Source organism: Labeo rohita, chromosome 16, assembly GCF_022985175.1.
Source record: "Labeo rohita strain BAU-BD-2019 chromosome 16, IGBB_LRoh.1.0, whole genome shotgun sequence".
NCBI classification, from domain to species: domain Eukaryota; kingdom Metazoa; phylum Chordata; class Actinopteri; order Cypriniformes; family Cyprinidae; genus Labeo; species Labeo rohita.
The window spans coordinates 4,967,516-4,979,301 of record NC_066884.1 but is presented as its reverse complement, the minus strand read 5'-3'; positions in this window follow the sequence as shown (position 1 = coordinate 4,979,301).

Below are 11,786 nucleotides of genomic sequence, written 5' to 3'. Positions count from 1 at the left end.
CAGATAGAAATTTCGGTAACAGAATCTATGCTCTTTGCTGCTTCTCTGCTCAGCAAGGCTAAAAAAATAAAAAATAAAAACAAATAAAATATTTCTGTTAAAATCATGTTTTTTTTTTGTTTTTTTTTTTCTTCAGGATTTTTTGATGGATAAAAAGTTTAATGAAAAAATGTAAAAACAGCATTTATTTAAAATATAAATCTTTCGTAACATAATAAATGTCTGTTAAAAAAAAGAAGAAAGAAATTGTACTGACAAAAATTTTGAAAAGCAGTAGTGTTTGCTAAAATTAGGCTAATTTCTGAGAAAAACATTGATAATTAATGTACAGAACAAATAATAGAATATTAAAATAAATCATATCACAGCTATAACTTAATTTTTATAATTATAATATATAATAAAATATGACTTGAATCCTTAAACTTGATATAAAGATTTTGGCATCAACTTACCATCTTACTCTTGATCTTTCTTATTCAACTGTTCACATTTATTTCTACACATTTTCCCAAGTAAAAATGTTCCAGTAATTAGCTAAATACAATCTTTTTTTTAATAATCCAATTAATTTGCTCTCCTTGTTGAACATTACCCCCAAGTACACGCGATTACTGAAGTAAAAACATCATTTCACATTGATTTTAAGAGATTACAAGGGTCAGCTAAACTCCTCTTCTGCGTTTATTCTGCAGATGGCAATATAGTGTCTTGAATCTTGAAGTGTCCATCAGAATAATTGAGTATATTCTCAGACAGATGTATGTGACAATTGTGACAGCACTGCACACCATACATTACCTTCACACTGAAGGATGCCACACGGGTCACTGGATGCACTGAATGTGGATGGAAGAGAACTGATATCCGTCCCCATGGTTACCAACTTACGATGACACGTCCTAATAGAGACGCTGAAAGAGAAGAAGAAGAAATCTTGACATTTGCATTTTCCCATCACTCTGTAGAAAGACAGCAAACAGTCAGACACTAGAAGTATTTGTTACACCCCATTGAACTCTTATTTGGTTTCTCCCAGTGTCTCCCCCTGTCATCCTGTTTACTTTGGTTTTGCCCTCGTTATTGTCATCCCATTCACCTGTCTTTGTAATCAGCACACCCTTTATAAGTCTGTCTCTGTTCTTAGTTCTCTGTCGGTCTTTAATGTTGTTGGAGGTTACTACGTGTGTGGATATTCCTGCCTGTTCCTGCTTGTACTACCAAAGGATTATAGTAAATCATTTTGCTTGTTATCTCGTCTCTCGTCTCGTTCCATCCAGCACGGAGCTCAACCGTAACAGAAAGACCGACCTAAAACAGTTTTCCCCGGCGTTTTCCCTGCTTTATTTTCTGTTTTTTCCCAGTGTTTGTTGATTTTTCGTTATGGATCCCGCCGTTCAGATCATCATCCTGGAGCAGGGGAATCGCTCTCTCGAGGACCACACCAGAGACTTTGTGCAACTCATACCACTCACGCACTACCCGGACAGCTGCTTGTGCACGTTCTATCGTGTTGGACTTAACATCACCATCAAGGCGCAGCTGTCCGGGGAGGGTCCTCGAGAGAGCATCGCCGATTACATTGAGTGGGTGCTGGCGTCCTGTAGATCGTCATGGACCATTGACTTCGTCAAGGAGGACGTCAGCCCCACTCCAGACCCAGAACCCAGCCAACCATCACCCCGACAAGCAGAGTTGGAGCCCGAGCCCACCGCAGATGAAGAGCCAGAGCCTAGAGCGACAGAGCCAGAGCCGGACACGTCTGACCAGGTGCGAGAGCCGGACATTACGTCCGCTAAGGTGGAGTGCTGCGTGGAGCAAGAGAGGGCTATGGAGAGCCCTGCCCACTGCACCACCGCTGGGGGTGAGATTGAACTGAATTCTGGGGACTTGATGGACTTCTTTACGGAAGTTCTAGAAACTCACTCTGGGGATTTAATAGACTTTTCTACGGAAATATCTACCTGTTATGATCATCCTGTCTGCCTGGAATTCCCACCCACCCACCCTCTTCTGTCTACATCCATGTCTGTCTGGCCACCGCTGTCCCCTGACAGCCCCTCTGCTCACCCTCAGCCCACCACCTGTGCAGTGGGCTCGCCGCGGGTCTGCCAGCTTTCATCGGCGTCATGGCTGGAGGATCCCTCAGCTCCGCCTCCAGCCTCAGAGTCCAGAACTCCGCCTCGGCCCTCCGACCCTGCGGCTCCACCACGGCTCTCAGCTCCCTCGTCTCCACCGGCGCCCGTCGGCCCACCAGCTCCACCGGGCTCCCTCGTCCCTCCGGCTCCGCCTTGGTCGGTCGTCGTCCCGCCATCGCCTCAGGACTCCACTCCTCCGGCTTTGCCTCGTCGCTCCGTCCCACCGGCTCCGTTGGGCTCCTCCCTCCCTCCGGCTCCACCTCAGTCCTCTGTCGCTCCGGCTCCGCAGCGGACCTCCGGAGCTCCGCCTCCGCCTCAGTCGCTGGAGCCTTGGGCTCCGCCTTGGCCCTCCGGATCCTCGGTGTCGCCCTGGATCTTCGGCTCTCCGTCTCCGCCTCGGGCTCCTCTGCCAGCTGCTCCGCCTCTGTCGGTCGGCCCCCTGGAGTCGGCAACCCTTCCTCCTCCATGGCTCCTCCCTCCGTCGGCTCCACTGTGGGTCCTCATCATGGCTGCGGTCTGGGTCTGTCTCAGCCTCTCCTGCTCCGGGTCCCTCCTGTTTCCTCCCTGGCTCCTCCCACCTTCGTCGCCCCCGTGGACTCTGTTGACTCTGGTTTGTGTCCCCCTTCCGGGGTCCCGCCCTCCGCCGAAGCCTCCTCCCACATGGACTCTCTATCGCTGCTGTTTTTTCACCCCCTTTTGTCTTTTTTTTGTTGTTGTCTACGGCGCGAGGTCGCGCCTATTCGGAGGGGGGAGTAATGTTACACCCCATTGAACTCTTATTTGGTTTCTCCCAGTGTCTCCCCCTGTCATCCTGTTTACTTTGGTTTTGCCCTCGTTATTGTCATCCCATTCACCTGTCTTTGTAATCAGCACACCCTTTATAAGTCTGTCTCTGTTCTTAGTTCTCTGTCGGTCTTTAATGTTGTTGGAGGTTACTACGTGTGTGGATATTCCTGCCTGTTCCTGCTTGTACTACCAAAGGATTATAGTAAATCATTTTGCTTGTTATCTCGTCTCTCGTCTCGTTCCATCCAGCACGGAGCTCAACCGTAACAGTATTGTGGCAGTACCACTGTATTGAATAATTACCATATTCATGTACCGTGGTATGTACATGACATATTTTCAATATGACCGTATTCAGTGATGACACATAAAACACGTAAACTTCCGAAACATGATGGTTTAAGATGTTAAAAAAACACCTGTGAGTACTATGTAAATACTATCAAGCATGAACTTCAGCATGGTATTACCGTGGTATTACTGATACCATCATTGTACCATGGTACCACCACTGTACATTATGTTGGGGTTTCAAAAATGTCAAATAAAAAGAAGAAAAGAAAAAAGAAAAAGAAAAAAAAAGAAGATATTATAAAGGGTACATGTTTAAAAATAAGAAAAAAAAATCAAATAAATAAAACAAACAAGCAAGCAAGCAAACAAATAAACATGGTATTACCATAGTATATGTAAATAATAACAATAATTATAATAATAAATCAAATAAAAATAATGAAATAAAACAAATGAATAAACATGACAGTACCATTGTACATGTGAAAAAAAACTAAAATAAAAAAAGTAATAAAATAACTAAATAATAAATATGGTATTATCATGGTATATGTAAATACTAATACTACTACAACTAATAATAATAATACACCAAATAATAATAATAAAAAAAAACGTAATAAACATGACATTACCATTGTACATATATATAAAAAAAAAGTTATTAAAAAATTTAATTAAATACAAAACTCAAACTAAACTAAAAAACTAAATAAACATGGTATTATCATGGTATATGTAAATAAAAAATATTTTATTTAAAAAGAATGATAATAATAATAAACCAAATAAAAAAATTATAATTAATAAACATGACATTATAATTGTACATGTGGAAAAAACTAAATAGTAAACATGGTATTATCATGGTATATGTAAACAAAAATATTTAATAATAATAATGATGATAATAATAATAATGATTATAATAACAAACCAAATAAAAAACAAATGAATAAACATGACATTAGCATTGTATATGTGAAAAAAACCTAAATAATAAACATGGTATTATCATGGCATATGTAAATAAAAATATTTAAAAACTAATAATAATAAAAAAACAAATAAAACAATAATTAATAAATATGACATTAGTATTGTATATGTAAAAAAAAAAAATACATTTTAATAAATAAAAAATAATAATTAAAACAATATAATTATGGTATATGTAAAATGAAAAATAATCACAATCATCATAAATAATAAAATAAAAAACAATAAAATAAATAAATAAACGTGACATGATAACAGTATGTGTAAAAATAATAATAATAATAATAATAATAATAATAATAATAATAATAATAAATTAAACAAAATCAATTAATAAACATGACACTACCACTGTACACATAAAAAATAATAATCAAAACTAAATTTAAATAAAAAATAAGGACAAACTAAATATTGATTAAATCAATATTGTTATGGTATATGTATTCATCACATAAAAATAAAGAATGCAAATAAACTTTCAGATATCAGTCCGTATTTGTGATGGTCATCTCCTTTGATGATCTTTGAAGGCATCTTGAGTAAAACAGCTCCATATTTAATAAAGCACATACAAAACACTTCATCCGAAAGCGACAAGACCTGTTACAGAATACTGAATTCTGTTGCGCATAACCACATTAAACATGATAGCATCATAATAGAAGTAAAAAAAATAAATGAAATAAATACATAACATAGTGTGAACCAGGTACCATGTTCTAGAAACTATGGTATTATGCCAGGACTTGTCTGTGGAGGATACATCTCTTAGGAGTAAATAATTGAAATGGAGAAGAGAATAAACACTGGGGGGCAACAGTGTCATGTGGTGTCCTCGCAGCTGTCAGATTGGCTGATTATTCAGTGGATTTCTCCAGCCGGGATGATATTCCCGTCAGGGTCTGTCCGCTCTCACGCTCCGTGAAGAGCCCGGCTGCAAATAGACAAGTGCTTGAAATGAGTCTCCCCATGATGCTAATTACTGCACGACTCACAGCTGCAGGATTTCTGCAGAATGATGGTGGTTAAATAAAGCAACAAACTTTATTACTTTAATTCTCTCATGTGTAACACCCCTTAACTTCAGTAAATTCAGTGTAATTTCTCATAACATAAAGCTTTTATAAAACTGCCAGCATTGATACAGAATGTGCAGTTACAGGTGTGCGAATCGACATTTGCAAGATTTCATGGAGTTGCATAATACGGAATATATTTGTAATAATAGTACTCAATATTAGGGGGAAAAAAGGCACATGTCCAATAAAAAAGATAATATTAAATCTAAAATAAATAAATAAATAAAATATAAAAACATGGTTTTTACAGTTACAGGTGTGTTAATCAATATTTACAGGATTTAACGGAGTTACATAATACTGAATATATTTGTAATAATAATACTCAATATTAGAGAGGAAAAAAAACATTGCACATCAAAAAAATATAAATAAAATAAAATACTAATAAAATAATAACAACATGGTAAATAAAAAAATAATACAAAAAACAATATCATCATGGTATATATGTAAATATCAACGAAAAAAAAAAACAATAAATTATATTAATAATAGTACTCAGTAGTAGGAAAAAAACATGGCCCATGTCAAATAAAAAGTCAATATTAACATGGTAAAATTAAATAAAATAATTAAATAAAAAAAAAAAAACACAAAATAATCATGGTATATGTAAATCATAATAATCATAAAAAATAAAAATCAATAAAATAAAAATGATGAAACATGATATTTACAGTTACAGGCGTGTTAATCGACACTTACAAGATTCAAATAATATCTGAAATATTTGTAATAACAGTACTCAGTAGGAAAAAAGTCACATATCTAATTAAAATAATGATAAATAAATAAATAAATAAATAAATATAATCACATTTACCATGATTTAATAATAACAATTATTAGTATTATTATTATAGTTATTATTAAAAATTTATTAAATAAATGAAATATGACATTTACAGTTACAGGAGTGTTATTCAACATTTTAAAAAAAAAACATTGTTATTAAACATTTAATAATGAAATATTTAAATTATTTGCCATAGTCAATAGTATGTCAAAAGTATGAAAAAAACCATGACATTTCCAATTAAAAAAATCTAATACAATTATAATAAAACTGTATTTAAAAAAATGTTAATACAATTTTATAAAAAATATATAAAAATAAATAAAAATCAATAAAATATAAAATAAAATAAAACCACAACATTATCATTATGTATATAATATTTAAAATTGACATAATACTCAATATTATGAAAGAAAAACATGGCACATATTCAATTAAAAAAATTCTAATATTACAAAAAATATACAAAAACATAATATAAAATAAAAATTAATATTCAATAAAATAAAAAATAAAATAAAAAAATCACAATATTTTGTATGTACATAAGTAACATCATATTCACAGTTACAGGTGTGTTATTCAACATTCAAAGGATTTCATGCAATTGAATAATATTTTAATTATTTGTCTTAGTACTCAGTAGAACAAAATAGCATATATCCAACTAAATATAAAAATATATTTGTATTTTTATATATATATATATAAAAAAAAAAAAATCAATAAAATAAAAATAAAAAATAAATCCACAATATTAATCACTGTATATGTGAATAATAATATTAATAATAAGTAACATGATATTTACAGTTACAGGTGTGTTAATCAACATTTGCAGTATTTCACAGAGTTGCATAATACTTTATATATTTGCATCAGCATTTGAGGGAAATTAATGAATATTCATGCACAGTTGCAAAAGCAGGATCTATCCTGAGGGCAGTATAGACAAGGTTTGATAGAGGCAGTCTTACCTGAACTCCGCACAAGTCTGACAGTCAAAGGAAGGCTGGGTCTGAGGAAAGCGGGCGCAGGGACACGCTTTGTCTGACGCCCAGGGACTCGTACAAAAGAAGCCATTTCATGTGTCACATTGTCATCAAAGGAAGCCAATTTTTACTCAGGCTTTTTACCCCCGAAGATTCAGTGAGCAGATGGAAAAGTCATCCGGCGTGACAGACAACTGAGAGAGAAACGAGGGGCCCGAGAATCTCAAGCAGGCTTCTGTCGCTGTGAGCGCGCGGCCCTAATACAACAGACGCCGTTCGGCAAACAGTCATTTCTCAAAGCCATTTGCAGTGCACACAATCTCTCACATGAGCGCCGATATTACCGTAAAACTCCTGAACACCTTCACTTTGATAATATGACGTTATTATGGGAAAAGTTAGCCTGAAAAATGACAATTCTGTCATTTACTCACCCTGTTGTGACTCTAGATCTCAAGGACTTTCTTCCACGTACCACAAATCAAGGCATTTAGCAGAATGTCCACACTGCTCTAAGAAACATTTACACAAACACATATGACTTAGGCATATTTTTCCAAGTTATACATTAGCTTTGTATGAGAAAGAGACAGAAATATAAGTTGTTATTTACTGGAAGTACAGACGCCACACATTTTTTTTTTTCCTTTTTTGAAAGAAATTACTTTTATTCAGTCCGGATGCAATATATTGATCAAAAGTGACAGTAAAAACATGTATTATATAAAAAAATTCTGTTTTACATAAATGCTGTTCTTTTGAAGTTAATATTTTTTAAAGAACCCTGAAAATTTTTCTAACATGGTTTTCCAAAAAAAAAAAAAAGTTTTTAACATTAATAATAATAATTAGAAATGTTTCTTGAGCAGCAAATCAGCATATTCATCTGAAGGATCATGTGACTAAAGACTGGAATAATGATTCAAAAAATTCAGCTCTGACATGACAGTAATAAATTATATTGCAAAATACATTCAAGTTGTAATAATATTTTACAATGTTAATGTTTTAGTGTTTTTTTTTAATTAAATAAATTTTGATAAGCATAGGAGAATTATTTAAAAATAAATAAATCTTCCTGACCCCAAATTAAGTATGTTAAAAGTAAACACTGCAATAATAATAATAATAATAATAATAATAACAATAATAACAACAACAGCAATAATAATCATAATAATAATTCAATTGCTTTCAGAATCATGTGACACTGGAGTAATGATGCTGAAATTTTTCAGTTATTTCAGTAAATTCAGCTATTTAAACTGTAATAATATATTACAAAATAATGTTTTAGTGTTTAATTAAATAAATGCAACCATGGTAAGCATAAGAGAATAATAATAATAATAAAAAAATTAACCTTACTGACCCCAAATTGAGTATTTTAAAAGTAAATACTGCAAAAAATAAATAAATAAAATTTAAAGTACTACTACTACTACCATTACTACTACTACTTAGTATTACTTAATACTACTATTATTATTATTATTACTATTATTAGTACTAGTTGCTTTTAGAATCATGTGACACTGAAGACTGGAATAATGATGCTGAAAATTCAGCTTTGCATCATAAAAAGAAATTATATCGCAAAATACATTCAAATAGAAAACAGTTCTCTAAATTGAAATAATATTTTACAGTATTAAAATGTGCTTTAATGTTTTTTAATGTTAAATAAATGCAACTGTGGTAAGAATACGATAATAATTTAAAAAATAATAAAAAAATAAAACTAAAACTTACTGACCCCAAAATAAAGTATTTTAAAGGTAAATATCGTCATAATAATAATCATAATTATCATTATTATTATTATTATTTTGGTACTAAATCTTAACATGCCACATCATTTTCTTTTATTTTTGACAAGTCGCTTTCAGAATTACAGGATACTGAAGATTGGAGTAATGAGGCTGAAAAATCAGCTTTGTCATCACAGGACTAAATTAAATCAAAATACATTCAAATAGAAAACAGCACTTTTTGGTTAAAATTTTGGTTAAATACCAAAATACCTTTTTTTTTTTAAGTAAAAGAGCAGCATTAAGATGCAATGCATGCAGCATGCAAAAGCTTGTCTGTTTGCATCTGCATGAGTTGACAGTCTCTCAGTAAGCACACTGCAGGACTTGTCTGAGCTTTGTAGACTCTCTGATGGAATGAATGAGTGTACAAGATGTTCTCAACGAGTCTCCGAGGGACGGCTCGGTCCAAAGAGACTCCTGCATTGGGGATTTAAAACAGCGTCTCGTCGTGCGCACCGACACTCCATCTATTCCTGCAGCAGTCGGGTTTTATCCTGCCATAATCTTACAGTTGTCCCCTGCCAAAATGTCAAGTATGGTATGATAGACTTGCTTGTCTGTTATCTTGCACAATTTCATGTCAGATGAAAATGTCAGCTTCAGATTCATATCCCTGCAGCTCGGAAATCCGTAAAATATTTAAAGCATCCCCAACTCGGAGAGCCGTTTTTGTTAAGGGTGTTTGGACTATCAAGGACGATTTATGTAAATTATATTCATATTTCATGCATGATAAGCACCATTACCTTGATAATTACTGCAGTCATGAGAGCGACGCAGATGGCAATGCGTGGAGCGGAGAAAACCTCAATCTGCTTGAGGAAAATGTTCTCCAACCGCATCCCAACTTTGTTTTATTGGAATCCGAGAGTTTCTCGAAGCTCGTGACGTCGTTTTGCAACGGAGAAACCGAAGGGATTCTCGTGAAAGCGATTCGCTCTGCTCAGTAGGCTGAAAGTGGAACATTATACGTTTTTAATTCATCCCCTACATAGCCGATCAGAGTACATACCAGGAAGAAAGACCTTTCTTTGCCGTTTTTCAATTCAAAGTTTTCAATCTCCGATATATTGCAAATGAATTTAATTACACGGCTCATCAAAAAAGAGCCATCATCAGCAGATTAAATATATTCTAGTCCCCAAAACAGAGCTCTGCTGAGTAATTACCCAGCAAGGTAATTGCAGAGCACTGACACTCAGAGTTTTGTCTCTTCGTTATGCAATAGGTTGCTTGGGAAATTACTGTTTTCGCTTGCCGTCTTCCCTCTATTGTTGTCGTTTCCATAGCTGCCGTGTTGTGTTTACTTTTATGACGGCAGATCCCGTCAGGAGCGTTTAAAAGAGTGCTATTGCAAACCCAAATCATATGGGCGGCACTTCTGTCTGCATGCTGGCAAACACATTAGCTCTATAAGCATCCTGCCGGTTCGGTGTTGCGCTATACCTGTAGTTTCAGAATCAGCTAATCAGCAGGTTGCCGGAACGACTGCACGACTAATCATAGCATTATAACGTAATTAAATTACAATTAAAAAGAATATAGTCTTTATAATTAGGCTGGTTTCAAATTCACCTCACCCTGATCGGATACATTACTTAATTCTTCTCCAGAGAGTTTTACAATGAAAACTAAAGCATGCACGCTGTTAAATATTAACAAAATGTACTGTAAGAGGGAAAAAAAAAAAAAAAAAAAAAAAAAAAACACTAAATGAATATTCGACCCATCATAACCCATCACATTACCAAACCAGGAAGTGTGCCAGAAGCATGTGTGTGTCTGAGGCCGGAGATGTCGAGTTTGGAAGGTTATGATGTGTGATGGGTCTTTCATTTGCTCATGTTCTGTACCTCATCACCTTCTGTCTAATGGGACGGCGTCACCTGCGCCTGGCTTCGGATGCTGCCACTTTATATTGAAATCTCCAGACAGAAGCAGACGGCTGTGAAAGGACTCAAAAGACCTTACAGCTGGGAGAAGAGAAGGTCTTGTGCTGTGCTGGAATCAAAATCTGCTGAGCTGCCTGTCTGCAGTAAACATAAATAAATAATACACAATAATAAAACTATTTTTAATTTTTAATGTTTTTAAAAAACATTGAAAAATTGTGAAATGTTTTTACTATTAAAAATACCTGTTTTCTATTTGAATACATTTTAAAATGTTATTTATTTATGTGATTTCAAAGCTGAATCTTTAGCATCATTGCTCAAGTCAAATGATCATTCAGAAATCATTGTAATATTCTGATTGGCTACTCAAAAAACATTTATTATTATGATGATGTTGAAAACAGTTGAGTATAATTTTTTTCAGTTTTTTTTGATGAATAGAAAAGTTCGGTAGAACATTTATCTGAAATAGAAATCTTTTGTAACATTATAAATGTCTTTATAATCACTTTTGATCAATTTAAAGCATCCTTGCTAAATAAAAATATAAATTTCTATTAATTTCTATAATTAAAATTATACTGACTCCAAGCTTTTGAATGGTATAGTGCATAATGTTACAAAAGCTTTTTATATGCTGATCTGTGGACCTTTCTATTTATCATTTATCTATTTATCTGATTTTTTTTTTTAAATATTGATAATAATAATAATAATAATAAAATGTTCCTTGAACAGCAAATCAGCATATTAGAATGATTTCTGAAAAATCATGTGACACTGAAGACTGGAGTAATGATGCTAAAAATGTAGCTTTGATCACAGGAATAAATTACATTTTAAAATATATTCAAATAGCTGCTTTATTTTAAATAGCAAAAATATTTCAAAATATTTCAAAAAACTGTTTTTGCTGTACTTTAGATCAAATAAATGCAGGCTTGGTGAGCAGTAGAGACTTCTTAAAAAAATCTTACTGTTCAA